This window comes from Melopsittacus undulatus, chromosome 15 (assembly GCF_012275295.1).
Source record: "Melopsittacus undulatus isolate bMelUnd1 chromosome 15, bMelUnd1.mat.Z, whole genome shotgun sequence".
Taxonomy (NCBI): Eukaryota; Metazoa; Chordata; class Aves; order Psittaciformes; family Psittaculidae; genus Melopsittacus; species Melopsittacus undulatus.
The window spans coordinates 4722068-4748077 of record NC_047541.1 but is presented as its reverse complement, the minus strand read 5'-3'; the positions used below and the strand labels follow the sequence as shown (position 1 = coordinate 4748077).

At 47.6% G+C, this 26010-nt stretch overlaps 1 protein-coding gene across 1 annotated transcript in view; it reads left to right on the top strand.

The window, feature by feature from the left end:
* The window catches only part of ARHGAP32 (Rho GTPase activating protein 32), a 167824-nt gene that overhangs the window by 20920 nt on the left and 120894 nt on the right, over window positions 1-26010 (top strand). The window lies entirely within an intron of this gene.

Below are 26010 nucleotides of genomic sequence, written 5' to 3'. Positions count from 1 at the left end.
GGCATGCAACAGGAAATAATAAAAGCAGTTTTCTCCTGGGAGTGTTTTTAATGTCTGTGTTGGGTATTTGATACTAGGAATTAAATAAGGGGAGGCTGGTAACTGCAGACTGTTCCAATGGGAAGCATCAGCAAAGGGGAGGAATCTCCCTCCTGAAAATCCTGGGCTGGCAAAATGGTGCTCGTTGGATTCCCGATGGATGTTTAAGATATATCCAGCTCTGCAGCATCCCCCTTGTCCTGAGGCCCTGTTTGCCCAGTGCTGTCCAGGAGCTACTTTGTCTTGGCATTGACTTCTATCTAAACTGTAACTATTTCACTGACGTCAGGTACTCAGAATCCCATAGACCTGTTTCAGTGGTATTTTGCCAAAGAAAGGGTAGGGAATGACTCCCCAGGGTCACATAGGTCTGGTCCTCCTCCTGGTCTATGAAGATGGTGGAACCAGTGAATTTTAGGGGGCAGCAGCTCCAACTGTTGTATCTATATTGATTTTAGTGGAGCTAATACCAGTTGAAGATTTAGTCCTTGGTAGAGCTGGAAGAAGCAGTGTCATGACAGGGCTGTCTGTTCCTATGTGTACAGTAACCAGTGGGGAACCACAAACCACGTGTTATGAATACATTTACATAGAGCATTGTTCAGTGCTCTGCAGTGATTTTTACGCTGCTGATGAATTTATAAGTTGTTGAATGTATCAGGCTCTAGAAATGCCTGGATTAAAGGCACCATAAGATCTTTCTAGTGAGGAGAGGTTTCATCTCAAGGGACTGTTCAGCCTCGAATGTACCAGCATTTCTTATTTTGGCATTAAATTCCAACCTCTGGAAAATACTGTGGATGTAGCAAAAGGAATAGGACTTATAGATTATAATCCATACCCATCTTTCCAGGTTACTGAGAGGGAGATCAAACTTGCTTTTTACATGGTGAGTGCTACTGGACCAAAGTCTGTTAATGTAATGGGATGGGAAGGATGCAAGCAGCGTGTTTTTCCTTACCCTAGGAAGGTGATCTACCTGTTTGAGAACCCCATTAATAAGCCCCACTGGCCCTGAGCACCCTCATTTGGGGCCTGCACCCGCATCCCTGAGCCCAGGACGTTCAGGCTCAGTCTCAGGCTGTGCTGGAGGAGCGTGCTCTGATGGCCACAAGTGTCTGCCCCAGCAGTGTCTTGGGCTGGACCTCAACCCCCAGGCCAGCCTCCTGCCATGGGTTTAGCTCTCTCCAGTTGCTATGGACCTGAGCCTAACCCTGACCTAAGGATTGGCCTCCCAGTTGACCTCAACACTGGGATCCCATGTTATGGGCTGGAGCTGCTGCCATCCATGGCTCAGTGTTGCTTGCCTTGCTGGTGCTGAGACCTGCCAGGGGGATGTGACAGCACCAGAGGCACCCAAGCTGGGATCTGATTGATGCTCACTGCTTGCCTCTCTGTAAGCAAGCTTATTGTACACGGGTGGTTCTCACAGGAATTTAAGAGTCTCACAGCTGAATTTGGCTTTGTGTGTACCCAGTGTATCAGGAGCAGGTATGTCTCAAAAGGCTGGACTTTTAAGAGCCTTTTTCTACTTAGCTTGCTTTCCATTTCCCCTTTTTTAATGAAATGTAAATGCTTGGAATTAGGGGTTTCCCCACTTGAGCCTCTTGCTGGTTCTTACACTTCTGTTGCAAACAGTGGAAAGCTTTCTGGAGAGCGATCCTCCAGCCGTGGATCTGTTAAGCCTCATACTCCCCCCCAGCTTTAATCCCAAACCAGCAGCCTATCCAGACCTTCTGCTGCATTCTCTTAATCCTTCGAAGTTCAGGATAGTTTTTCTCTCTCTCTCTCCAGAGGAATTTTAATCATTCTTGTATCATGAGTGTGGAAAAAACCATCCCCTTTCCTGTAGTGTGAATGTGCAGGCAGTGCCATTGTCAAGTCTTGGTGGGTTACTTGCATATAAATAAATTACAGGGGGGGGAAGTAATCTTTTGTTAACGTTGCATTCTCTTAGGCTGCTATGGTAACAGATGAGAGGAGACAGGGCTTGCATGGGAAAGCTTCATGGCAAAGCGGGAGGAAGAAGGGAGGAGAGAGCACAAATCCTTTAGCAATCATAGAATGAGCAGCGTTGGAAATGACCTTTAAGACCGAGCCCAGCCATTCCCCAGCACTGCCAAGGCCAGCACGAACCCATGGCACTGAGGGCAAAGTGATCTCAGCTCACAGCCACCCCTCATCTGCCCCCCATAGTGAACCCCACTGCTCTCCCTATCATAGAATCATACAATAGTTAGGGTTGGAAAGGACCTTAAGAGCATCCAGTTCCGACCCCGATCAGCCCTCACAGTGGCTGCCCCTCACAAGCCATGGCCACCCCTTCTTTCCCATCATGACCTCCCCGAATGAGTCACCAATTCAGCCTCAGATGGAGAAGAGCTTGCCTGTCTATTTACATCACATTTAGTCGCTTGTATTTGGAGCAGGGCAAGTGGCAAATTGGACCTTTGGGCAGCAGTAAGTGGGTCTGCATCTTTTTTAGCTGATTCTTTGGGTTTCCCCCCCTTGAATCAGCTCCTTTGTGTGGCTTCTCAAGGTAGCATTGCTGTGGGGATGGCTTTGGAATCATCCTGAAGGACTTCCCCAACTCCGGACCTTGCCAAGGCAAGTGAGTGGGCAATTTCATAGGCTCTTGGTTTGGATTGGAAGGGAGCTTAAAGCTCATCAAGTCCCACATCCCTGGGACTCCGGCACAAAGTTCCAGAGCATGGGATGTTTCCTGCAGCTGGATGTCATGTTATGGAAGTGGTTCCAGAAGGGAGTAAACAGATCACTTACTGTCACTTAGCAGTGCCAGATAGTGTCAGTGCCACAGCTGGGAAGAAATAGCAGTGCCAGGTTTTCTGCAGAGGGAGGGAATGGGACATAACAGGAGGGGCAAAGGAAAGGTTTTGTGGGAACAAGAGATGAAAAGCTGAAGTGCATGGAGTGGAGGATGTTTAGCATCAGATTCCAGTTTCATTGCATAAGGCTGCACAGCATGGCATGGGTATGGGGTATTCTGCATTGCTTTGGGTCTCGGTCTCACTCTTTCTGCCTGTAACTGGAAGCAGAGTACCCGAGGTTGCTTCACCAGGGTGGAAATGGATGGTGATTGGAACAAGGTGGGAGAAGAATTAACTGTGATGAAACCCCAATTTCTATGCAGAGTTATAAATAGTGGGAAGTTAAATTTGGGCCTCTGGTGTGTGCTGTGAGCCTGTTACAATGAGAGCTCCATCACTGCTGTGTCCTTGCCATCCTCAGGAGTTTGTGGGGACAGAGCCTGCTTTCGCAAGGCAAGAGGCTTTGTGGGACCTTCGTGTCCTGTTTGATTGTCCCAGCCTCTGGGGACAGATGGAGCAGGTCTATTAAGGACTGTTGCTTGCCGATGCAGGACAGGTCTTGCAGGGGAGGGAATACTCTGGGGTCCTTTACAGCCTAATTCTGGTTGCAGGAATGGCCTTATTTTGCAATCTGCTGTGGTTTGAGATGTGCCCTGAAGGACAGTGAAGGATTTCAGTGTAGTGTTGTCCTGTCTGAGCTGAGGAACGGGAGCCATCGCCTTGCAGCACCTTCGTTAGTCCTGGAAATACGTTTTTGGTTGTCATTATTTAAAGACAAGTGCCATTATAAGATGTATTTCAAGCCGTGCAGGTGATTGACTGTACCACCTCCGATTGTTACTGGCCTCCTGTTTCCAGTTTCACTCGAATGAAGGATATTTCATCCCTAGACACGTCTTCGTTTTCTGCTCCATAAACCAGCATAGTGCTGAAGAGCTGATCTAGCAAGAAGCACCTTGGCAAAGGTAAAGTTGGGTCATTTCCTTGCCTCTGACAATGTTGTTCCTTTTCTGGGGAGTGTGGCACCATTCAGGTGAGAGAGCTGGGCTTGTCTAGCTGGGAGAAGGCTCCTTAAGGGGAGACCTGAGAGCAGCTCCAGTGCCTAAAGGGGCTGCAGGAAAGCTGGAGAGGGGCTTGGGACAAGGGATGTAGGGACAGGCCAAGGGGAATGGCTTGAACCTGCCTGAGGGGAGACTGAGCTGAGCTCTGAGGCAGAAGCTGTTCCCTGTGAGGGTGCTGAGGCGCTGGCACAGGGTGCCCAGAGAAGCTGTGGCTGCCCCATCCCTGGCAGTGCTCAAGGCCAGGTTGGACACAGGGGCTTGGAGCAGCTGCTCCAGTGCAAGATGTCCCTGCCCGTGGTCCCATCCAACCCAAACCAAGCTGGATTCCATGATTCCTGCTAAGTCTGGCTTTATTCCCTCATAACTGTAAAGGAGAATGATTTCTGAGAAGTTTGGATTTTCACTTTGGAATTCATTTAAACCAAAGCAAGCTGCAGACTGGGATTTAAAATGAGATCTTCAACACCTATACAGCCCACGAGTAGTTGGCCTTTGTGTGCCATGGATGCAGGATGCACTGAATTGTTGCTGTTCTCTTGGTGTACCCCCCGTCACGTGCTGGTTTTGGCTGCCAGGGGAAGGAGTTAAAGCATGCACTGAGAGAGCTGAAGTGTTACAGGGAGATCACACAGTTACTTGTGTATATGTTTGGTTTGGTGTGCTCTGTGTTGTATAATTACTGCTGGCAGTGCTCTGAAGTAAGGGAGCTGTTTCCATTTGGGACACAGAAAGGGAAAAGCATGGAGGACAGAAACTGTGTTTGAAGACATTGGGAAGTAAGGATGCTCAGCAAAGCCTTTCCTGTGTCTAGCAACCAATGAGTCTGGAGCTTGAAATAGAACAGGGCTGCCTGGCTTGCCCACTGCTCTGCTGTGATGCTACTCTCATCTTCTAGCAAGAGTCTCGGTGTCACTATGGTGTTGGTGATAAATGGAACCAGCAGATGTTCATTCCCTGCTTCACAGTGATTGCCACAGATCTGAGAACTACTCCAAGCAACACATGCTGGGGGTGGAGGTTTTGTTTCCAGCTGGGAAGTTCAGCTTTTGACCCTTCTTGAGGATTCTGGGGTCTGGGTTGGGGTTTGTTGTTACTGTTGGTTTCCCACAGGTGCAGTGAAGGGACAGTGCATTGGAGCCCGGTTTGTTTGCACAGCTACTTTCAAACTGTTCTGACCATGCACACCTTCAGCCCCAGCCCTGCTTGTGCTCATAGTCCTCCTGGGTGGGTGGTTGTTGTTGATCAGCCTGTATTTCCAGTGGGGTCACATCTGTCAGCTCTCTTTGAGGCTGGAAGGCAGCGTTTAGGGGGTGAAGGCTGACAGTGGAGATGGGTGTGGATAGGCTTGGGAGGGATGGAGACAAGCGGAATGAATCAGACATGAAGCTGGGTGGGTACATTTATCCTGGGTGCAGAGTGCTTGTCCTCATGGTTAGGAGGTAATGCAGCTTGGGAAGCAAAAAGAGGCAGTGTATGGCAGAACCCTGCTGGTTCTCACTGAAGGCCTCAGAGACAAGGATGTTGTTCCCTGACAGGAGCAGCACGGAGCCTTTTCAAACAACTCATGTGCCTTTTAGAGCCATTTGTTGTCTATGGAAGGGGAACAGCTGTTTTTTGGCTCCTTTCTGTCATTGGCCTTTGTCCCTATCAGGGCCAAACTATAGAGAACCTGATTTTGAGCACCATAGGGTAAGTATTGCTCACTAAATACAAAGGAAATTCCTTCTTGCCTGCTGATTGCTCAATGTACAGGTATAGCAGCACACCTGGAAGGCCCTAAAAAGTTGGGCAAGATGAGACATGGCAAAAGCCGTTCTGCCTGAACATGTTTCTCATGTTAAAGAGAAGGCGTGTGCTGCTCTGAAGAAGCTGTAGCTGCTCCTGAGGCTTTTAACAGCCTCAGTCAGGGTGTTGCTGTGGATGCTGTCAGGAATATTCTCTTACCGGTTATCTTTATTCCATGTATTTTCAGTGTCTGCAGGTTGTGATGCTGTCAGGGGCACGAGGTTCCTGTGTTTTGCATAGCAAACACTGTGTTCACCTGTCAAGTGTATTTGTGTGGTTCCAGTGGGCCACGATGCCCTCAAGGTTTGATATTACTGTTGGCAATTCAGTATCTCAATGTGCATTCAAATCAAGGAGATCCAGGAGACAAACCTCTTTCTTCCTGAAAGACAAGTTTAGAACATAGAATTAACCAGGTTGGAAAAGACCTTTAGGATCATCAAATCCAACCATTTCCCCAGGGCTGCTAAGACCACCACTAAACCATGTCACTGAGGGCCTCATCTATGCAGTCTGTGAACCCTTCCAGGGATGGTGGTTCTACCACTTACCTGAGCCATATCTTTTAAAAGGAAGTAAAGACACAAAGATCCAGTATCCAAGGGAAGCCCCTTTCCCCTGTACATCCTGAAAGGCTTTGGACCAGCCAAGCAATGGATTTGCAGCTTTTACCAGTCCTAGGACACAAGGTTATAAGATTATTATAATAACTGCTTTGCCCTGTTATTTCTATGTAATTTTAGCTCTATGAGTCCATTGCTGAAACTCCAAAACACCATCAATTGAATTATGTAAAGCATTAATCTCTAAATCTAGCTGAGATACTAAAAAGGTTGGGATTATGAGGCTTTTCTGGAGGCACGGACTCACGCTTAGATCTGATGCTTTCTGTTCCCTTCATGGGTGTCTCTGATCTCATGGACTGGTTTGGAGAGGAGAAAGTACTTCCCAAGCTCTGAAGCTTGAAAACAGGAAAATGGAGATTAGTGCTCATTGTTAGGTCCTTAAAGCATGGTTTTCCTGCAGTGCCATTCCTGGGGGTGTTGGGGACAGGTTCTGGAGATGGGAACAGGACTCCAGAAGATGACAGGAAGCTATTTAATGGTTTTGGGCAGGTTTTCAGCCTGCCTAAATGAACCAGCATTTCACTGAATGAATGGCAATCTCATTAGTTAGCGTGCATTTTATGTCTCTTCTTTTTGAGAGGAAAAACCCACTCATCAGGCCTTTATGCTGAGGGCCAGATGTTTCTCCGCTCCAAAACTGAGGCCATAATGCAAAGAGGCACTCTGCAGTAAAGTCCTTTGCAGCACAAGTGCCTTCCCCAGAGAGCAAAGCAAATGCGTTGAGGGTAAGGTATTAACTTCTATTCTGAATGGTTTGGGAGGGGGAATATGATTGGGGCTTGCTGAGGGATCGTGGGTAGCGCTGATTCATACGGTCCCAATGAAGTAAGTGCAGGGTCCTTTCTAAGGAGCACAAATGACACTGCAACTGTCTAAAAGCAATTAGATGGTGAATAAACAATCTTCTGTCATCTCTCTGGTGGTTATTGTCATCATGGAAGTGAATTGCCAAAGCTCCAGGCCAAAGGAAGATGCTGTAGCCGAGCAGTGCAGAACATGAGGAGCAAAGCTGGGTCGGGATGCGTATGGACAACAGTGCATTCCTGCAGAGAGAAGCAAACAGATGTTCAAGCAAAACCAATCCAAATAAGCAGAAAATGACCTTTCCTCTGCATTAGCTGCCATTAGAAGAGATGGAAGGGGAAGCCTCCAGAAATGAAGCTCTACTACAGGGAAAGGCACTGGGGAAGTTGCGCCGTGTCCTGTGGCAGAAATAGCTCCTGTGATGGATTCCCTGTTTCCTGGTTGTGTTTCCAGCAGGCTCACTTCTACAGGAGTGCTTTTTGAGCAGTCTCTTCTATAATGACTTCCACTTCCCCCCTCCAAATTGCTTGTTTCTCTTTGAATCTTTGAATGAATCCCTTTATATGTAAGACTGTGGAGCGCAGAGGCATCAATATTGTCACAGAAACTAGAACTGCAGCACTGGCTTTCAGCCAGAAAACACTGATTCATGGCTTGGATGTGGGTGTCTGGAAATGAAATACATTCTGATTCTCAGGTGAATCAATGAAGGAGGATTTGTGTTTGTATATATTGATTTTTTCCCCCCCCAGGAGGTGTTTTAGAACATCTTTCTTCCCCCCATCTCCTTCATTTGTACCATTTTAAATGGTAGGAAGGATGCTCACCACCCCTCAGCTGCTTAGATGAGTAAATACAGCTCTGTGAGGTGAATATTAACTTGTTTCTGCTTTTCATTTTAGCTCAGCTTTACATTCATGAAGTATGAGACGTGGAAGCTGGGATTTGGTGATATAGCAATTTGATGGGCTGCTTTGAGAACAGGTTTGTGTCTGGAATGTGTGAATGTGGTTTCTGTGTAGGCCACCAGGATGCGCTAATTGCAGATCAGGGTTGCTAAATGCAGCCTTGACTTCTATAAATGTTGGTCGTGCCCACAGTGAATCCTACGTTTTGTTTATATTTATACAGAGAAATAAGGTAATTGCAGCACACACAGAGGCACAAGTGGGGATGTGAACAGCAGGGCTGTGTTATGGTACCCGTGGTTTCAACCTCGTGGGTTCAGTTGGGCAGAAGATGCAGGATGGGTCAGTCTTCTACTCAGTGGTGCTGTGGATGTCCCTGCAGACATCTAAGGCTGTGGTTCTGCACAGCCTGGTCCAGTTGAGGATGTCCCTGCTCATTGCAGGGGGTTGGAAGAGATGAGCTTTGAAGGTCCCTTCCAACCCAAACCATTCTATGGTTCTACCTGTGGAGGAGCTAGAAGCTGCTTATGTAGTGCAGGGAAAGCGTGCCACCAGGACTGGTTGGGAGCCAATATTGGTTTGCTTTCCCATGTCAGAATCCGTTTCAAACCCTCCTCCTTCTGCTTGCTTCTTTTAATAAAGCAAAAGAACAAATTTGTTCCTTAAGACAATTGTTTTGTTAGATTCTGAGGCTTAGATGTTTCCAGCATATACAACTGAGAGACATTAGGTGTGGGGGAGAGGGGAAGAGGAAGCCTCTGTGGCCCCTGTGTGCTTTCAAAAGCATCCCTCTGTTTCTGAGGTGCCCTAAAATGTTTCTCTACCATGAGTTGTTCTGCGTGGGGTTTTTCTACCTTCTCTTAAATTAATGGGGCAATTTGGGTGGTTATTGTTGTATAGTTTCTTAATATGCTCTAGCTTTTCACTAGGGGGACAAAGCTGGGTGGGGGAAGCAGGTCCTTCCATCTCCCTGCTTTCCCTGTGCCTGCGCCTTCATTTGCCTGTTGTCTTTTCTGAATAGTATGGCTTTTATATCCTCATTCCAAATGGGAATGGCTGTGGAGGAGGCGAATGAGGTAATGCTTCCTCAAAGACATCTCTGTTGCTGCTAAACAACTCCCTGCTGTGCTTCCTACCCCGCGTGGTGAAGCTGCTGCCTTGTAGCTGCCCTGTCACCAATGGCAGGGATGGCATTTTAGGTCTTTTAGAGTCATCACTGTGTTCTGGGGCTGTATTTTGACTCCAAATGCCTGTGTATAAATGGGGCTCATGGAGCACCTGACAGCAGCTGGAGATGTGTCTAAAGGAAAGCAGCATTCTGGTTGGGCTCTTGAGGAAAGGGCTGGAGGAACAAGCATTCCTGTACATCCATTGTTTGCCTTTCGGTCAGATGGGAGCAAAACTGACCCATGTTTTTAGTCTGGCAGTAAATATGGGAATATGAAGTAAAGAATAGACACAAATGATGGCAATTACTGGATCTTTGTTGCAAGTGTTGGGGGCGTTTGACTAACCTGGCTTGTAAGTGCAAACAGACTATTGAACAGCAGAACACATCACTGTTAGGAGTAGACAGCACTTGGATTTCACAGTGAGGATGAAGGACAGGATTCAAGGCAAAGAATGAGCTGGTTTATGTCCCCGATAAGCACACTTGGCAGCATAGCAGCTGTGCTGGCATTAACTTCATGCACACAACTTCTGCAAAGGTTTGCTTATCTCTGAGGCTGCTGTGTTAGGAATGCACCCAATTCAGCTGTTCAGACCCTAAATGTGAAGCTTTTTAGACTGAATTTATAAAGCCAAACCGAAACACCCTCCCCAACCCAAATGTAGGTTAGAGATGACTGTGACCTGATGGTGCTGTTTAAAATTAGGACTGGTGGGTTGGTTTCTGCTCCCCCCCTCCAAATGCTGCCTTCATTTGAGGCAAGAGACTTAAGTGACCTTGTTTCTTCCATAGAGTCCTGAAGTTTCTCCTAATGATGTTCCCACTCACTGAACCGGATGAACAGAGTTAGGAACAACCTCCTCTGGTAGGACACATCTGCTCCAGCTTATGCAGTTGAAAACTGGGGGCTGCGTCTTCCTCTGGAGCCCATACAGACAAGTGAGCACCTCCTGGGGTGAAAAGCATCCCTGTATCTCCAAACACTGTTTATAGGTGAAATATATGCATTTTATGTTCTGTGCACAAAAAAGTGAGTTCTGGAAGGGCTACAGGATTTTGATGCTAATCATAGAATCCCAGACTGATTTGGCTTTAAAGGAGCTTGAGATCATCCAGTTGCAACCCCCTGCTATGGGCAGGGATAATTCACACCAGACCATGTACTCACCCATCTCTCAGGGTTGATCTTTTACCCCCAAGTGAGCTCTGAAAGTCTCTTTGGCCCTTCTTGAGAGCAACTGGTGAGACTGCAGTGACTGGGCTTGAAGTGCTGGTGGAATTGCTCTCATGGACACTGAGATGCTGTTGATAGGTGCAGTATGGCAACAAAAGCCAAGTAGCAAGCAGAGAGGCTGTTTTCCTCTCCTTCCCCAACCCTGTTGTGTCCCTGTGGGGCAGTTAGCATCTCCAAGCATCCATGTATCCATGGCTGATGCTGCTGTGGAGGAGGAGGTGCAGGTCAGCAGGGTTTGCAGTGCTGGAGGCAGTGCAGCAGGACTGCCCATCTCTCTCCCTGAAACACATTCAAAGCTTTTGGAATAGCTGTGCTTGGTTCTTGGCATTCCTGAATCCCAGATTCTGAGGAAGAAGGCATCACAGAGAACTACAGAGGAGGTTTGGCTGCATGTGCTGAGCCTGTTGGGACAAGAGTTTGTTCTGCCTTGAAACAAGCTGAAGATGAAAGGCAGTTAGTGAATGATGAGGGTTAAGTAGTTCCTAATGTGTACTACTTCATCTGAGGGGCCAAAGTTCAGTGAAGGTGACTTTATAACTGCCTTACAGTGCAGTGGTTGGTGCTGGGAAGTGTCAGAAAGATTAATCAGAGCATTGAACTGGGTTTGGGGTTTGAGCATAGGATCATAGAATGGTTTGGGTTCAAAGGACATAAAGATCATGCAGTTCCAACCCCCTAAACAGCTTTCTTTACTCAAAGGACTGAGGACATGGGGGTGCTTCAGCCATCTCGGTTATCAGGGATGCTAAAGCCATGGGGAATGTGTAGTTACTGAGGCTTCAACTGATGGATTTCACTAAGAAACCAAGTCTTTGAGACGAGTCAAAGCAGCTCTGAGCAGCGCAGTGCCAGTGTTGATGTCTCTGTTTAATGGAGGGTTAGTGAGTTGCTACTGGTACTTCCATGAAGGTGTTTTCCCTTTTCCAGCCGCAGTTTCAGGTGTGGTCAGTGTGGTTTGCCTTCTGCTTGGGCAAAATATGAAGCATGATGCTTGTTGAAACCCATGTGAGGGGAGCATCCTATTTGCCTGTCATGCTCAAAAAGAGGCCTTTCTGGTGCCCTTCTGTATGTTAACACTTAGTGACACCTGCTCTTTGCTTGTCTGTTGTCTGAGCAGTGCCTCTACTGCTGGGTGATATGGAAATCTCTATGGCATAGAAGAAGAGCTGAAAACTTGATTTGACTGCAGCAAAAGGGCAGGTATGTGCCTCTCAGCAGAGGATTCTAAGGGTTGGCAAGATAAAAAGTCTTATCTCAGTTGAGAGATGGGGGCAGCTATAATTCAGAGCAGGTCAACTGTCAGTCAGGGCTGTGTGGGGATTCAAGCTGGGCCTCTGAACACTACAGAGGCTTTCTAATAGCTGCTATCTGTAGTAGAAGCCTTTATCCTGATGTGGATGCTACTACAAGGCCAGAATCCCCAGTCCATTCTCGGTGGCCATCGTTTGCAAGTGTCGTTATTCCCTCTGTGTTTGGGATGGAGAGTGGGAAACAGGAACAAGAGTCATACTTTTCATTTCGGGATGCTAAGGACTAGCTGCTGCTAGCATTGAAAACCAAAGAGGAGGAAGGGAAAACGGTGCTGACAGCAATTGCTGCTGCTGCTGTACACAATTAACACCATTCAGCTGGGATAAAGCCCCATCAGGAGCATTTTCCAGCAAAAGGCTGATTATGACCTCTGAGCCCTTCTACAAGCAAGCATGCAGAGTACATGATGATGCACTGTTCTTGTAGGGAGCAAACAGAGAACAACCCTTCTGTTACTAATGTTTAAAAGCCTCAGTTCCTGTCTGCTCCCTTTTTTGCCTCCTTTTGGTTCATTCTTGACCCAGTGCTGTATTTCTTTGCTGTTTGGGGGTTATTGCTTTCTGCTCCTTCCATGGCCACGGGTTCCCATGTCTTTGGGATGATGCATTTGCTAGCAGTGGATGTTTTGGTGACGCTGTTCAGCCAGACCACATCACTACTGAGCCTGAGTGGCCTGACGTGGAAAGAAGGAGCAGGAAGAGAACAAGACAATGAGCTAACTGCTGCAGGAGTCTGCCTGAGCACACATTGCTGCAAGGGGGCAAAGAAGCTGTCAGCTGAGGAGTAGGGCACATCTGGGGTCATACAGCTGTTCCTGCCCTGTGTAAATTAACAAAGCTCTGTGCCTTTTTGTGCTCATCCTCTGGTGTTTTACAGCACATCCTTCTTGCTTATATCCATCCTGAACTTCCCCTGTTCCAGTCTGAATCTATCACCCCTTGTCCTATCACTGCAGTCCCTGATGCAGAGCCCCTCTCCAGCATCCTTGTAGCCCCCTTCAGACACTGGAAGCTGCTCTGAGGTCTCCACTCAGTTTCTCTTCTCCAGGCTGAACAGCCCCAATGTTCTCAGCCTGGCTCCATACAGGAGGTGCTCCTGCCCCTGAGCATCCTCGTGGCCTCCTCTGGCCTTGCTCCAACAGCTCCATGTCCTTCTGATGCTGAGGACACCAGAACTGCTCTCAGTGCTGCAAGTGGGGTCTCATGAGAGCAGAGGGGCAGGATCACCTCCTTCAGTCTGCTGGTCATGCTCTGGGGATGCAGCCCAGCACTCAAGGGGGGTCTGGTCTCAAGTGCACACTGAAGCTGGGTCATGGGGAGCTTCTCATCACCCAACACCCCAAGTCCTTCTCCCCAGGCTGAATCACCTCTTCACTCTCAGCCTTGCAGAAGCAGCCTGAGGCTGAGCTGTGGAGCAGATGTGGCTCCCTCCAGCAAAGGGATGCTATGGGGTGAAATGCAGTGGGTGTCTATGTGGAGGTGCTGGCACAGATAAGGGCACTGGGAGGCTTTTGTTTTCCTTCCTTACAAACGATTTCCATGGGTTAATTCTGCTGCTGCTTCAAAAGTTACTGGGGAATTAAACATTTCAAAGGATGGATTCAAAGCACAGAGGTGTCATTTTAGCAGCAAGCTGGAGGTGGGGGGCAGGAGGATTTACCCATTTGGATATGTGTAGCATGCCAAGTTCTAATTAAAATCCCTGTAGGTGCCTTCTGTTTTTCTTTGTCAGGTTGACCAAAAAAGGGATTTTGTGATAGCTCACCTGCATGGAGAGAGAACATTTTATAGGGGAGATAAGAGTGTCTGGGAGGGAGAGAAAAGGAAAGCCTGGAGATAAAGGAGAAGTTATCCTTGTGGAATGTCTGCATGGGTTTCTGAAACAGAGCTGAGTTCTGCTTCTCTTCACTCCTGGGATTTTGTATGACACAGGAAGGAGAGGTAGGAAACACATCCCTGCCACTGTTCAAGGCTGGGTTGGACAGAGCCTTGCATGACATGGTCTGGTGGAAGGTGTCCCTTCCCATGCCTGGGGGTTGGAACTGGGTGATCTTAAGGTCCTTTCCAAGCCAAACCTCTGTGATGCTATGATTCTGTGAAAAGACTGTGTTTGCTTAAGGAAGCAGGAGAGAAGAGAATGGGAGATGGAACATGTCTCACTAGGGTTGGGAATCTCAGAGATATCCAAGTAAAGTTAAGGAAATTGTAATTAACCCTTTTGGAGATGAGGTTAAACAAGCAGCATCTGGATTTCACAGCAGGGTTTAACAGCAGCAGCTTGTGCCCAGGCAGCCAAGAAGCCAACAACATCCTGGCCTGGATCAGAAACAGCATAACCAGCAGGACCAGGGCAGTGATTGTGCCCCTGCACCGGGCACTGGTGAGGCTGCAGCTTGAATCCTGTGTTCAGCTCTGGGCCCCTCACTGCAAGAGGGACACTGAGGTACTGAAGGGCAATGGAGCCCAAGTGTGATGGGGAACAGCTGAGGGAGGATGGAGCCAGGTCTGCTCCCAAGGAACAAGGGATGGGACAAGAGGAAACGGCCTCAAGCTGCACCAGGGCAGGTTTAGATGGAGCTGAGGAACAATTCCTTGCCCAGAGGGTGCTCAGGCTTTGGAACAGGCTGCCCAGGGCAGGGCTGCAGGCACCGGCCCTGCAAATGTTCACACCCCCTCAGTGCCATGGGGCAGTGGTGGCCTTGGTGGTGCTGGAACAGTTGGATTTAAAGGTCTTTTCCACCCTGCTTGACTGTATGGTTCTGTGCTTCTGTCCCTGTCCCAGAGACAGGAGCTGCCCACTCAGGCATTGTTCTTGTAGGGAAAGTAGAGTTTTCAGACAATGAAATCCCATTTTATCCTTGTGCATAGAAGCCTCTTTAAAACATTTCCCTGGGAGTTTTGTTGAAGACTGTTCTCTAGACCCAATATGCAATGTATTTTTGGCTGATGTTTTACCTGAAAAATGGGTTTCTGACTTATTTTAACTTTAGCAATTGCCCTGCTTTAATTTCTTGTCTTTTTCCAAGCTATTTCATGTAAATTGAAGTCTGTAGAAATAGCAGTTAATTATAGTCAGCTCAGAGTTAGGCCTGAAATAGGTCACATGCTGTTTGGAATAAAACACACTGGAAGTTATTAGATCTGTGTTGTTGGGCTTGAAATACCTTCTGGGGTGTTTGATCCTCCCCTGCCTGCTGCTGTTCCAGTTTGTTCTTATCTACCATGGCTGCACCATCAGGTGATGATCAAGTGACAATGGCTCTTCCAAAGGAAAGAAAGAGGGTATAAAACTGTTGGGCTTTCTGTCTTTAGCACTGGGGCTGAAATCTTCTTTCACTCCATCTATTTGAGACCAACTAAACTTCTTCCTAAGGGTTGTCACGTTATCTGGATTCCCAGAGGGAAGATGTGCTATTTGCTGTCATAGAAAACAGCTAATCTTCAACTTGATCGTTCCTTTCCTTTTCCCTCTGGAGTTGCATTTCAGATCCTGGCTTTCAAGGGAGTTTCTTTCCCATCCTGTTCAGAGGGGATAAGGATGGAGCAGCCTTGGTGAGTCAGCAGGAGCTGGTTAACCCTTTCCCTTCTAGGGCTGTAGTGCTTTTCTACTTATGGGGGATGCTTCTTGTTGTGCTTCACAGGAATTTCTGCTTTGTGCCAGCTGTGGTTTAATTGGATTCTTCCAAATGCTGTTGAATCAATGCCATTAAAGCAGCTTCACCAGTGACCTTGAGCAGAAGGGATTTCCAGCAGCGTAGCTCCTGCATTGAAGCACTGACTTCATGCCTGCACTTCCTCAGCTTCAGCTTTCCTGCATCAACTCGTTTTGCATTCCTGACCCAGAGTGTCTGCAGTGTAAGCAGGAGGGGGTTTACTTTAACTTTGCAGAAACCAGGAGATGGATAAATCCAACTATCCTTTCGTGCTGTTCTCTCCTCCATCCCTAACCCCAGTTGCTGCTTTCTCATTGCTGATGGAGCCAACTTGCACGTTTGGGTAAGCCTGAGACTTCCCAGTGTCCTGCATTACTCCCCCTGGATTATCTGCTGGCAAGGAGTGGGAGTAGGCAGTTGTGTTGATCTGGTGTTGTCACTGAAGGGAGGAGGCAGGGCTGACCTTGGGCAGCTTTCGGAGCTGCACTGTTGAGCTAAAGGCTGTTTATGCTGAGTTAGTTTTAAGGATAAAGCTGTGGCTCAGAAATAGGCTTTTCCTAAGAAATGTTTTCCGATATAGTTGTGGATGCACGCACAGGAAGATACCAGTGCAGCAGTCCCATTGTATCTGATCTGGTGCATGAGGCCTTGAGCATCCTCACCATTGAGGGTTGGATTCCTCCCAGTTGCCATCACCGTAAGCCTGTTGGTGTTCTTTAGACTTGCCCATCCACACTGCATGTAGCAGTTCTAGATCTGCCTCTCCATCACACAAGAGGTTAGGCTGCAGGTGCTGGCTCCCTTTAAATGATTTTTAGGACATCTACATCATGAAAGGTAAAATGTTGGTGCATTGAGGTTGTTTGACTTCAGAGTTTATGGAAAACTCACCAAGTACAGAGGGGATTTGTTTTTCCTTGGCTGACATCACTGAAAATGGGGAATGGAGGCAGCTTTCTGCACTCGACAGTACTGTGGAGTCACAGAATGAGATAGTTGGTGGCATCTTTCTGTTACAGCTTCAGGAAAGATGGATAATGAATTCTCATCCTTGAAGAGTTCCCTCTGGGGGCTTCTTATTTCCAACTCTTGTATTTGGAGCTGTGGTTTAGCAGGACCTGTGAGGAAACAGAAGGAATGGGGACATTTTAGAGTTAGGTTTCTAGCAGCAGCTCTGAGTGTGTTTAGGTTCCCACAGTCCCACTGTAAAGCCATGAGCAACTCTTGGTGAGTCTGGGGCTGCGTTATGGTTACAGTGAACCACATCTGCAAGAGGAGAGTAAAGATTACTAGTCCCTGGTTCCTTATATGTAGGTCAAGAGGCAGGTCCTGCAAATCATTCCTTATTGTAGTCACTTCTATATGGAAAACTTCATAGGCGATGGTGTCCAGCTTTTCCTTCTCTTCATCTTTTGTGTTTCCTTCTGCTGTCCTTTGAGCCTTTACCACTGAAGGCTACAGGGATGTTTTGTAGAGGATATGATCATTGAAAAGAACACTTGATGGAAGCAACTTGTGCAAGAGAAATACTCTCTGTAAAATGAAATCATTCATGGCTTTTAGCTCTTTAAAACCCGTCTTCGTGCTCCTGCTGGGTGCCTTTCACTGGGAAGTAAAGCAGAGGATTAGTCAGCATCAGCTCATTAGGCAGCAGCGAAGTCTCTTTGAGCAACTCTGCCCTGATTCAGTTTCCATTCATAGGACTTGCCCATTGAAACCAAATGAAATAAGGACATCTTGATGGCATTGGAAGTGTCAGAGTGAGTGTGAGGTGAGGTGTACTTAAAGGAGTTCTGCACCTGAGGAGGAAATGCCAGGTGATCCTGTGCAGTTTCCATACCCAGTTTCCTGTGTTCTGAGTGAGGCTACGGGTTTACCTCCTGGTTTCTTAATAGCTGCAGTGGTTTGAGAGCTTGAATTCCACCTGAAAACGATGGGATTAAAAGAGTTCATAGAATCCCAGCCTGGTTTGGGTTGGAAGGGACCTTAAAGCTCCTCCAGTTCCAACACCTTCCATTAGAGCAGGATGCTCCAAGTCCTTGTGTCCAACCTGGCCTTGAGCACTGCCAGGGATGGGGCAGCCACAGCTTCTCTGGGTGTTCCAGTGTCTCACCACCCTCATAGCAGACTTGCTGGAGAGGCTTTCCTTGCCATTCCTGCGAGTCTGGGCTGCCTTGGAGTCCACATTGGATTGGCTTTGCATGGATCTGTAGCTGAGAACCCTTTAACACCCTCCCTTGCCCCCTAAACTGCTTAGCATCAGCTCCTGGCAGGCCTGAAGCAGGAGAGCACAGCCTGGGGATGCAGGGGAGGTTGATGGAGTCTCAGGATCCAGGGGAACTGTGGTTTGCAATAGAGCACACAGGGACCAGGAGCAGTAGCTTCTGTTGGGAGGTTTCTCTTTGGCCTTCACTTCATCAAAGCACTTCAGCACATACTTAACTGCACACAGACCTACGTGCTGTGTGCTGAGCAGCTTGCTCTGTCTTTGGACCTCTCTGAGGAATGCTGACACTTCATGTTTGCCTACAAGGACAAGCTGGATTTTACTCCTTGCCCAGTGGTTCCCATAAGATTACTTACAGCTGAGGAATTTGGGAAGAACAACTCAGCCTTTTCTGAGTAGAGATTATTCCAGTAAAGCTTTGCCAATTGGGGCACTGGGTCTGCGGAAAGGGAGGAATTGACCTTGTATTGAGCTTCATAAGAAACAAAAAGCAAACAGTCTCTTTCGTACTAGAAGGAGGGATCTTGGAGTTAACATGGTATCATTTGAAACAGAGGGCACTGCTGGAGATCAGCTGTCATAGATGAAATAGGTGGGACATGGTGGAGGAGAGGATTAAAGGGTTTTCTGCTTTTCAGTCAGGACTGCTTTCTAGTGACAAGTGGTGTTATTTAACACATCACTCCTATTGCTGGTATTGGTAATGGACCAGTAAATTACTTTTTATGGCTCCCAGTTTCAATGTAGGACCTTGAAACTGAGCCCAGAAGCAGTCAGCTGGTGAAGGAAGGACATGGAACCAAGAAACACCCATTCCTTTCAGTGGAACATCCATTTTGGTGCTGCAGAGTCTGTGGAGCACCAGAGTAGATGAGAGCCTGTTCAGGCAGGAGATCCCTAGGGTCACATCTGCCAAACTTCCCAGCCAACCTTCACTGCTGTCTTCCTCAGTTTTCTTCTTTTAAAGGAACATCCTCACTATAACAATAAGAGCAAACCAACAATTCACTTACACAGTGAGAAAATAACTGTCTGCCCATTGAAGACACCTTTGAAGTGATGCTCTGCATGCAGATGAGGCCTTGGAGCTTCTTCCTGATGCTGTGGTCGACATATGGCAGTGTCATATGGGATCAGGATGACAGGTTCCTGGTCTAGCAGTTCCCCCTCATCGTTTTTGAGCCTTCTGAAGCTTGAATATCCCATTGTTTCCTCAATGCTTCGGGATGAGCTTTCCAAAGAGATCTTCTTTTCCTTTGTTTTTATTCCTTGAAGAGAAGGTGCATTGTCTGAGGCAGTTCCAAGGTGAGTCACTTGTATATAAATAGAAGTGCTGAGCACACCGGGTAAGCTGCAGGGTGCAGAGGACAAGGATGCTTCAGGAGAAGGAAAGCTGCCTTATTCAAATGATCACATCATTGTAAATGCCTGTCCTTTGAGACTGCTGTCAAGGGGACCTGCCACAGCAGCTTTTCCCTTCCCCAGGCCCCTCCTTGCAGTGCAGCTTCATTTGAAATGGTGATCAGTGCATTTGTAGGACCACTGAAGCTTCAGCAGAGAGCTGCAGTACAGATGCTTGCAGTGTAAACTCTGTTCCTACATGGTATTTCAGTTTGCCAGCACATGGTTCATGGAGCATTAACACGGTAATATCAGATCCTGGGCTCTGGTGCCATGCTGCAGGAGAGCAGAGGCATGGTCACTCAGGGGTGCTGAAATCATTCAGGCTCTGACAGGGTTCTTAAGGCTTTATTCAGTTAGATCTGATATAAGGAGCAAAAGGAGGCTTCTGGCAGGATGAAGCATGAAGGTGTCACCAGGTTTGTGGGATAAAAGGCAGCTGTGACAAAAGGTCCATTTGTTGGTCAATGCAGACTCTGGGAGAGGTGTGATGGGGAAGGCGAAGGCATGTGGCTGGACTGGTTCATACAGCAGTGGGGGTTTTGCACCCAGTGAACCTGCCCAGGTGCATTTTATAGTGTTTCAGCATGCCCAAACTTCTCTTTCTGAAGAGCTTGCTCCCGTTTAGAGGTAAGTTTTTGCTTAACTTCCAGTATAGAATGGGTTGGTGTTGGAGTTGTTTGTTCTCTGCAATAACATCCTTTAAATCTTTGTTAAAAACCACGCTTAGCAAAACTGGAATATTTTTAGAAGCGCTTTCCCTGGGCAATTCACACTTCAACATTCATGTTTTGAGTCAAAAAGGCATTTCAAGGCCATTTCATTTTCATAATCTTCATTTAAATGCAGTCCCTTGCACTATGCAAGTGATGGTGCGATACACAGTTTACTAGGTGAGGGTTTGGCACGATCGGAATACGAATTAAATCTGCTGTGAGTTCCATTTGGTCTGTAAAACACACGTCTGGGGCTTTTCTGTAGTGATTTAAACTGATGGGGATGGTCTGGGTTTCATTTGCAGGTGTCAGGTCTCATTGGTTATATCTTCAGAGCATATCCACAGACAAAAGCTTAGCATCTGGAGAGCTTGTAGTGAGCTTGAAGCTTGGAAAGTAGCTGTACATGTAACAGTGGTGCAGTGCACCAGGAGAGCTTAAATTGGTTTTATTCTAGACTATCTTTATCATTATCTAAGTATCTAAGATTAAAATCATGTATTTCCTATATCATCATTTGGGAAATGGGTCTGTGTTTCCCTGATAATAAAGCACAGGGTGCAGCAAAAAGGCTTTGAGACCCTTTGCAGAGGCATTAACTCTGGTTTAGGATCACAGCCCCAAAAGCTCACAGTTATCCTGAGCATCCAAGTAATAACTTGTGTGCTTGGAGTCTGGTGCTTCCCGAGCCTCATCCCGGAGGAGCTCTTCACAGTGCTTCTCTCTTCCCTTTGTCCTACCACAAACAGAAGGGATGCTTGCTGAGCTTTTGGTGCTCTCAGTTTCATGCAGTAAATGTCAATCTGCTTGTTCAGGTTTGAAGATACATTTGAGAGAGGAACATGACATTTTGCATCTGGTCCTTGTATTCCAAGAGCAGTCTCCAAATCCTCACTGTGGCAAAAGCACCCTCTTTGTATAGAAATACTCATCTGTAAATATTGATGATGATGATGAGAACTTCATAGCACCAAACTGCAGCCTGTTCTATGCCAGGGCATGATTCACCTCCTCCTGCACAGCACTTGTCACCCAGGCGTCTGGCACTTGGGTTTCTTTTTATACCTTTGACTCGAATGTAGGGATTTGGGTTTGTTTCTTCCCCTCCCTCCATTCCCTGGGAGTCCACATTCTTGGTGCACTGTTGATTTGCTGTCCTGTTTGCAGCATTGTTCCCCTTGAGACTGGGATTCCAAATGGAATTGGTGACAATCTGAGTGTGTTTCATGCAGCTGTGGTTGATGTGGATACAAGTACCGGGTGTTGGAGGTCTGCTCCATACCCTGTGGTTCACTGTGAAAGACTCCGTGTCTCTAATGATGCCTGTGCTCTCTTGTTAGGCTGTTTAAAGTGATGTTCTGTCTGGTGTGAGTTAGACACTTGTGTCCTCTCACAGTGCATGAAACAATTGACTTGGTTGGTGTAGGTCAATGTTCAGAGGTGAGCTCCAAGGGCTTAGTTTGGCTTAACCAAACAGGAGATGCAGTTTGCCTTCCTTTCTGGCCCCAGATGATGGTTTGTCTTCTTGCTGCTTTAATGAGGAAGAGAAGCCTGTGTTGGTGAACCAAATGGGCTGAGAGGCGAGGAAATGGAGCTGGGTTTCAGGAGACCTGGGCTGTAATCACTGTTTGCAATCAGAAAAGTCATTTCATGCCCCATCCCTTCATTTGTCCCCTGGCTTTTCAGCCCTCAGACCTTCAAAAGGCCAAATGTGGCCTGCAAAGGGCTGTACTTAAACTAAACCCAGCCCTGCTGCAGAATCCTGAGCATGAAGACAAAACCCCATGAAATCCCCATTTCATTGCAGTTACTGAGGAAATGCTTTCAATCTCTGTTCCAGTTGCTGTTTCACTTAGCTACCTGTGGCATTGTGGATGGTGATGAATGTTACTGCACAGGGATGGGAGCCGGGGTCTGTTTGCTTTTGACTTGCTGCTTTTACATCTTGTGTGCTCATTACGTGCATGAAACTCAACGAGGAAGCAGTTTCTTGGCCTTGTGGGGCCAATTTCCAGTTGTCTGTTTAAATCTTCAGTATTGTGTTTGCAGCAAGGCTGGTTCGGAGGGCAGAGCATCAGTGGCTGTGCTCTCAGAACTCTGGGATCAATCAAACTACTTCCAAGAGGCACTTTTCCCCCTTTGTTTCCTTTCCCCATCTTCCCCCCACACCAAAAAGGGATTTTTTGGCTGTATCTTCCAGCTCATTTTTCTATTAAATGCATTTAACAACTCTCCCATCCTGGTGTGTTAGGTGATGGGCAAAGCAGGGCAGTAACACCCTCTTCTGTTCATCCTTTTCCCCTGACCACAGCACTTGTGTGTTTTCCTGCTGTAACGTGCTGCTTGGATGCTGTTCTCTATGCAAAACTCCTGACAAACTTACCAAAAGATTCTCCAAGCTCTTCCTCAATCTGCTTTTATTTTCTTGGTGGTGCTTTGTAGGTTTATTATGCTTTAAAACACTTAGATTATACCAATGGGGAAGGCGATGAGCAGAAGTCTGTGCGTCAGTGGATTGTAATGGGAGGAATTAGATGTCTTTCGTTTTGTCTTTCCATGTGAGAACAAGAAAGAAAGTGTAATCTCTTCTTCATGTTCAGAACAGCAGTTTTATTCCTCTTTAGCTGCTTCATGGGATTCCCACCTCTGGGAGCTGGTGCCCATGCATGGAGTTAGATCACCCCTGCTGCAGAGGACAGACTGGGCAGTCCCAGTAGATACCTGTATGCAGCCTCTGGGTGAAGTCTCTAACAGTTGACAGTTGTGTATGAAGAGCATCTGGTTGAAAAGGGACATGAGGAAACTAAAACAGGGGAAGTTCAGGTTAGAGCTAAGGAAGCTCTTCCCTGTGAGGGTGCTGAGGCACAGGGTGCCCAGAGAAGCTGTGGCTGCCCCATTCCTGGCAGTGCTCAAGGCCAGGTTGGACAGAGGGATTTGGAGCAACCTAGTACAGTGGAAGGCATCCCTGCTCATGAAACTGGATGAGCTTTAAAGTCCCTTCCAACCCAAACCAGTCTGGGGCTCTGTGATTCTGTGCCATGTGGAATGATGCTCAGAAATGAGAGGGATGGACGGGTGCAGGAAGCATTTGAAATGTTTCAGCTCCTGTGGAATCTCTTCTGGTTCTAGATAGACAAATGCTCCCATCACTTTCTGTTTCCTTCTTCCTGCTAACCTCTGGCACTGGAGAAATACTTGCTCCCTCAGGTGCTGGCCTATGGGGGCTGAGAAGCTGTTAACCTTGGAGGACTTTGACCTGGCTGCAGTAAAAGCGCTTGTGCTGATTGATCTGCTCCCCTGTTGCTCAGACTTGGACTCTGGATTTGGCCACCTTCCACCACAGAACGTCTCAAGCTGTGGCTCTGCTTCCCTGGCTCTGCAGAACACCTGCATCATCCAGGAGATGGAAAGGTGGCAGAGTTCTTTACAGCAGTGTCGAGTGCCCAGCATCCTTCTCCTGTGCCTGCCTCTGCTGCTGAACCTGCTTCTGTCTTCTCCAAGCCTGGAGGTGATGCTGCCCCTCTGCTCTCATGAGACCCTGCCTGCAGCACTGGGTGCAGTTCTGATGTCCTCAACATCAGAAGGACAAGGAGCTGTTGGAGCAAGGCCAGAGGAGGCCAAGAGGATGAGCAGGGGCAGGAGAACCTCCTGTATGGAGAAGAGAAGCTGTGTGGAGCCCCCAGAGCAGCTTCCTGTATCTGAAGGGGGCTACAAGGATGCTGGAGAGGGGCTCTGCATCAGGGACTGTAGCAGAGGGGTGTAGAGGACAAGGGGTGATGGGTTCAAACTGAAACAGGGGAAGTTTAGGTTGGATCTAAGGTAGAAGCTGTTCCCTGTGAGGGTGCTGAGGCGCTGGCACAGGGTGCCCAGGGAAGCTGTGGCTGCCCCATCCCTGGCAGTGCTCAAGGCCAGGTTGGACACAGGGGCTTGGAGCAGCTGCTCCAGTGGAAGGGGTCCCTGCCCATGGTAAGGGTTGGAACTGGAAGAGCTTTAAGGTCCTTTCCAACCCAAACCAGGCTGGGATTCTATGAAACCCAAAACTTACGTGAGGTAACCACCACGGCTGCAGTCCTGACAGTGCTGAATCCAGGCAGGTGGATTGCACAGACACACCTGGGACACAGCATTGCAAAGCATCCCAACAAGCAGGAACTTGTGTGGAGCAGCACTTGCTCAGGCTGTTTGCCAGAGCAGGAAAAGCAGTGCAGGAATACTGGAATGAATCATCTGGTTCAGCATCTGCCTCATGAGGCTGGTTCCTCTCTGCTTTGCAATAAGGTTTCACTCACAGTAAGTTGCAGGGAGCACCTATTTCTTCTCCTGGCAGGGATTCCACCCATGCAGATCACGGCTCATGACTTCAAACCACACACCATGTGTCCCATCCATGCAGGATTTGGAGCCAGGTAATTGCTCCTTAGCTTCCTCTTCAGGTGTTGTTCCTGGTCAAGCTGAAGTATAAGCATCCTCCTGTAGTTTTACACCTTTTATAGACCAAAATTCAGAAGAGAAAGGATTTAAAAGTGTTGATGTGGGTTTGGGTGTGGATGTGTCAGTCTGTACTGCATTAGTGTGTGCAAGAGTGTCCTGAAGCCATGCTGCATGGGTGCTTCTGCTCTTTGCACCAGGCTCAGCCTGGTCTCAGCTTTAGGAAGGGGAGGCAGGACGCATTCTGCGTGGTTTTTGGCACCTCTAGCAATAGAGCTGCTGCTGAATGTTCCTTGTGAGGTCACAGCACTTGTATTTGATGCCTTTGAAGCAAAAAAGGCTTTGGGAGTTGAAGATGCTCCATGTTATGTACCCAGTGCGAGAGGGGGTTCTCTATGCCTCAGTTCCCCCCTTTCAGTCCTGATCTGAGGTGCTTGCAGGGCTGGGTTTTCACTGAGATCCTCAATGGTTTGTTCTCTCCTCCTCATACCACATGCTCTCTGCAGCTCATCCATAGAGACATCAGTGATACACCTGCAGTAGATCCATTGGGCATCAAAAGAACAGGATCTACACCAAGAAGTCCAGCACGGCATGACTGTCATGGGGATGTAATAACATAGAGCTGCGTAACTGGCCTTGAAAGATGGTTAGTTGGGAGGGGTGTAGCAGTGGCAATAGCTTGGCATTGGAAGTAGAGCCTGGAGCCTGGTTCTGGTCCAGGCAATGTGTCCTAAAGGAATCTCCCTTTGGATTGGAAGGTGTCTGCCCCAGCCTCCTCAGCATGTCTGTTGTCTGCATGGAGAAGGCACAGCTTAAACCAGCCCTGGAGAGACCTAAGTCATGCAAAAGAAGCTTCTGATGTGGTGAGGGGTTGAAAGGCTTCTACATGTGTTTTGTCAGCCAGAAACTGTAGCCTGGTTTTCTCTTTCTTGCACTGAGATACACCTATAGATCCCCCTTATCTCATAGAGCATTGAAACGGGCTATGAACTATGTGCTCTGTGGCTCATGGAAGGCAAATGTCCTGCCATACGCTTCAGTGGAGAGCAGTTTGTGACCCATCCATCACGGGATCTCGGGGCTGGCAGCAAGGTTTGGTTGTCAATGTTGTCGTTTCTTGATTCCAGTTGGTCTTGATGTTTCTTGAACTTGTTTCAGTGTGTATTGAGCAACGCCTGAGCTAAAACTGTGCTTGGAATATATACAGTGTGAGAGCGGAGTTGCTTCAAGTCATTGATTCAGAGGTATTAGATAACCTCAAGCATTGAAAGAGGTTACATTTAAATCCCACCGTTGCTGGGCATTTTAATCCCTTTAAAGGGAATGTGCTTAAACTCAGGAAGTCTGGAAGTTGGAATGGATGTGCTGGCAGAGGTGATAAGTCGGATCATCTAATTCTGTAGGTGCTTGACAGAAGCTGCTGTTAAAGTGTATTTGGGTAGTAGAGAGCTGAAATGTGATGTAAATCCAAGGGTCATTCTTGATATCCTTCTGTATCAAGCTGGAAGGGAGGAAGTTGGTTGTGTCATAAAGAAGCTTTCCAGATTGGAGACTTGTGGTGATGTCTGATTCTGCTCTCCCCTCTTTTACCCCATGGATTAAGAGATTGGAGTTCTCCATCCACTGCTAATTCAGCAGCAAACTGGAGCTCGCAGTTAGTGACACGCTCTGCTCTGCCCTCTCCATCACAACTACCAAACCAATAGATTTCAGCTTGGTTTTGCTGCTCTTGTGATAATTCAAGCCCTAAGAAAGGATAAAGTGCAGCTGATCTTGTCTGTGTTCAACAGCTGATCCTTTGCTGTCAGAACTTGTC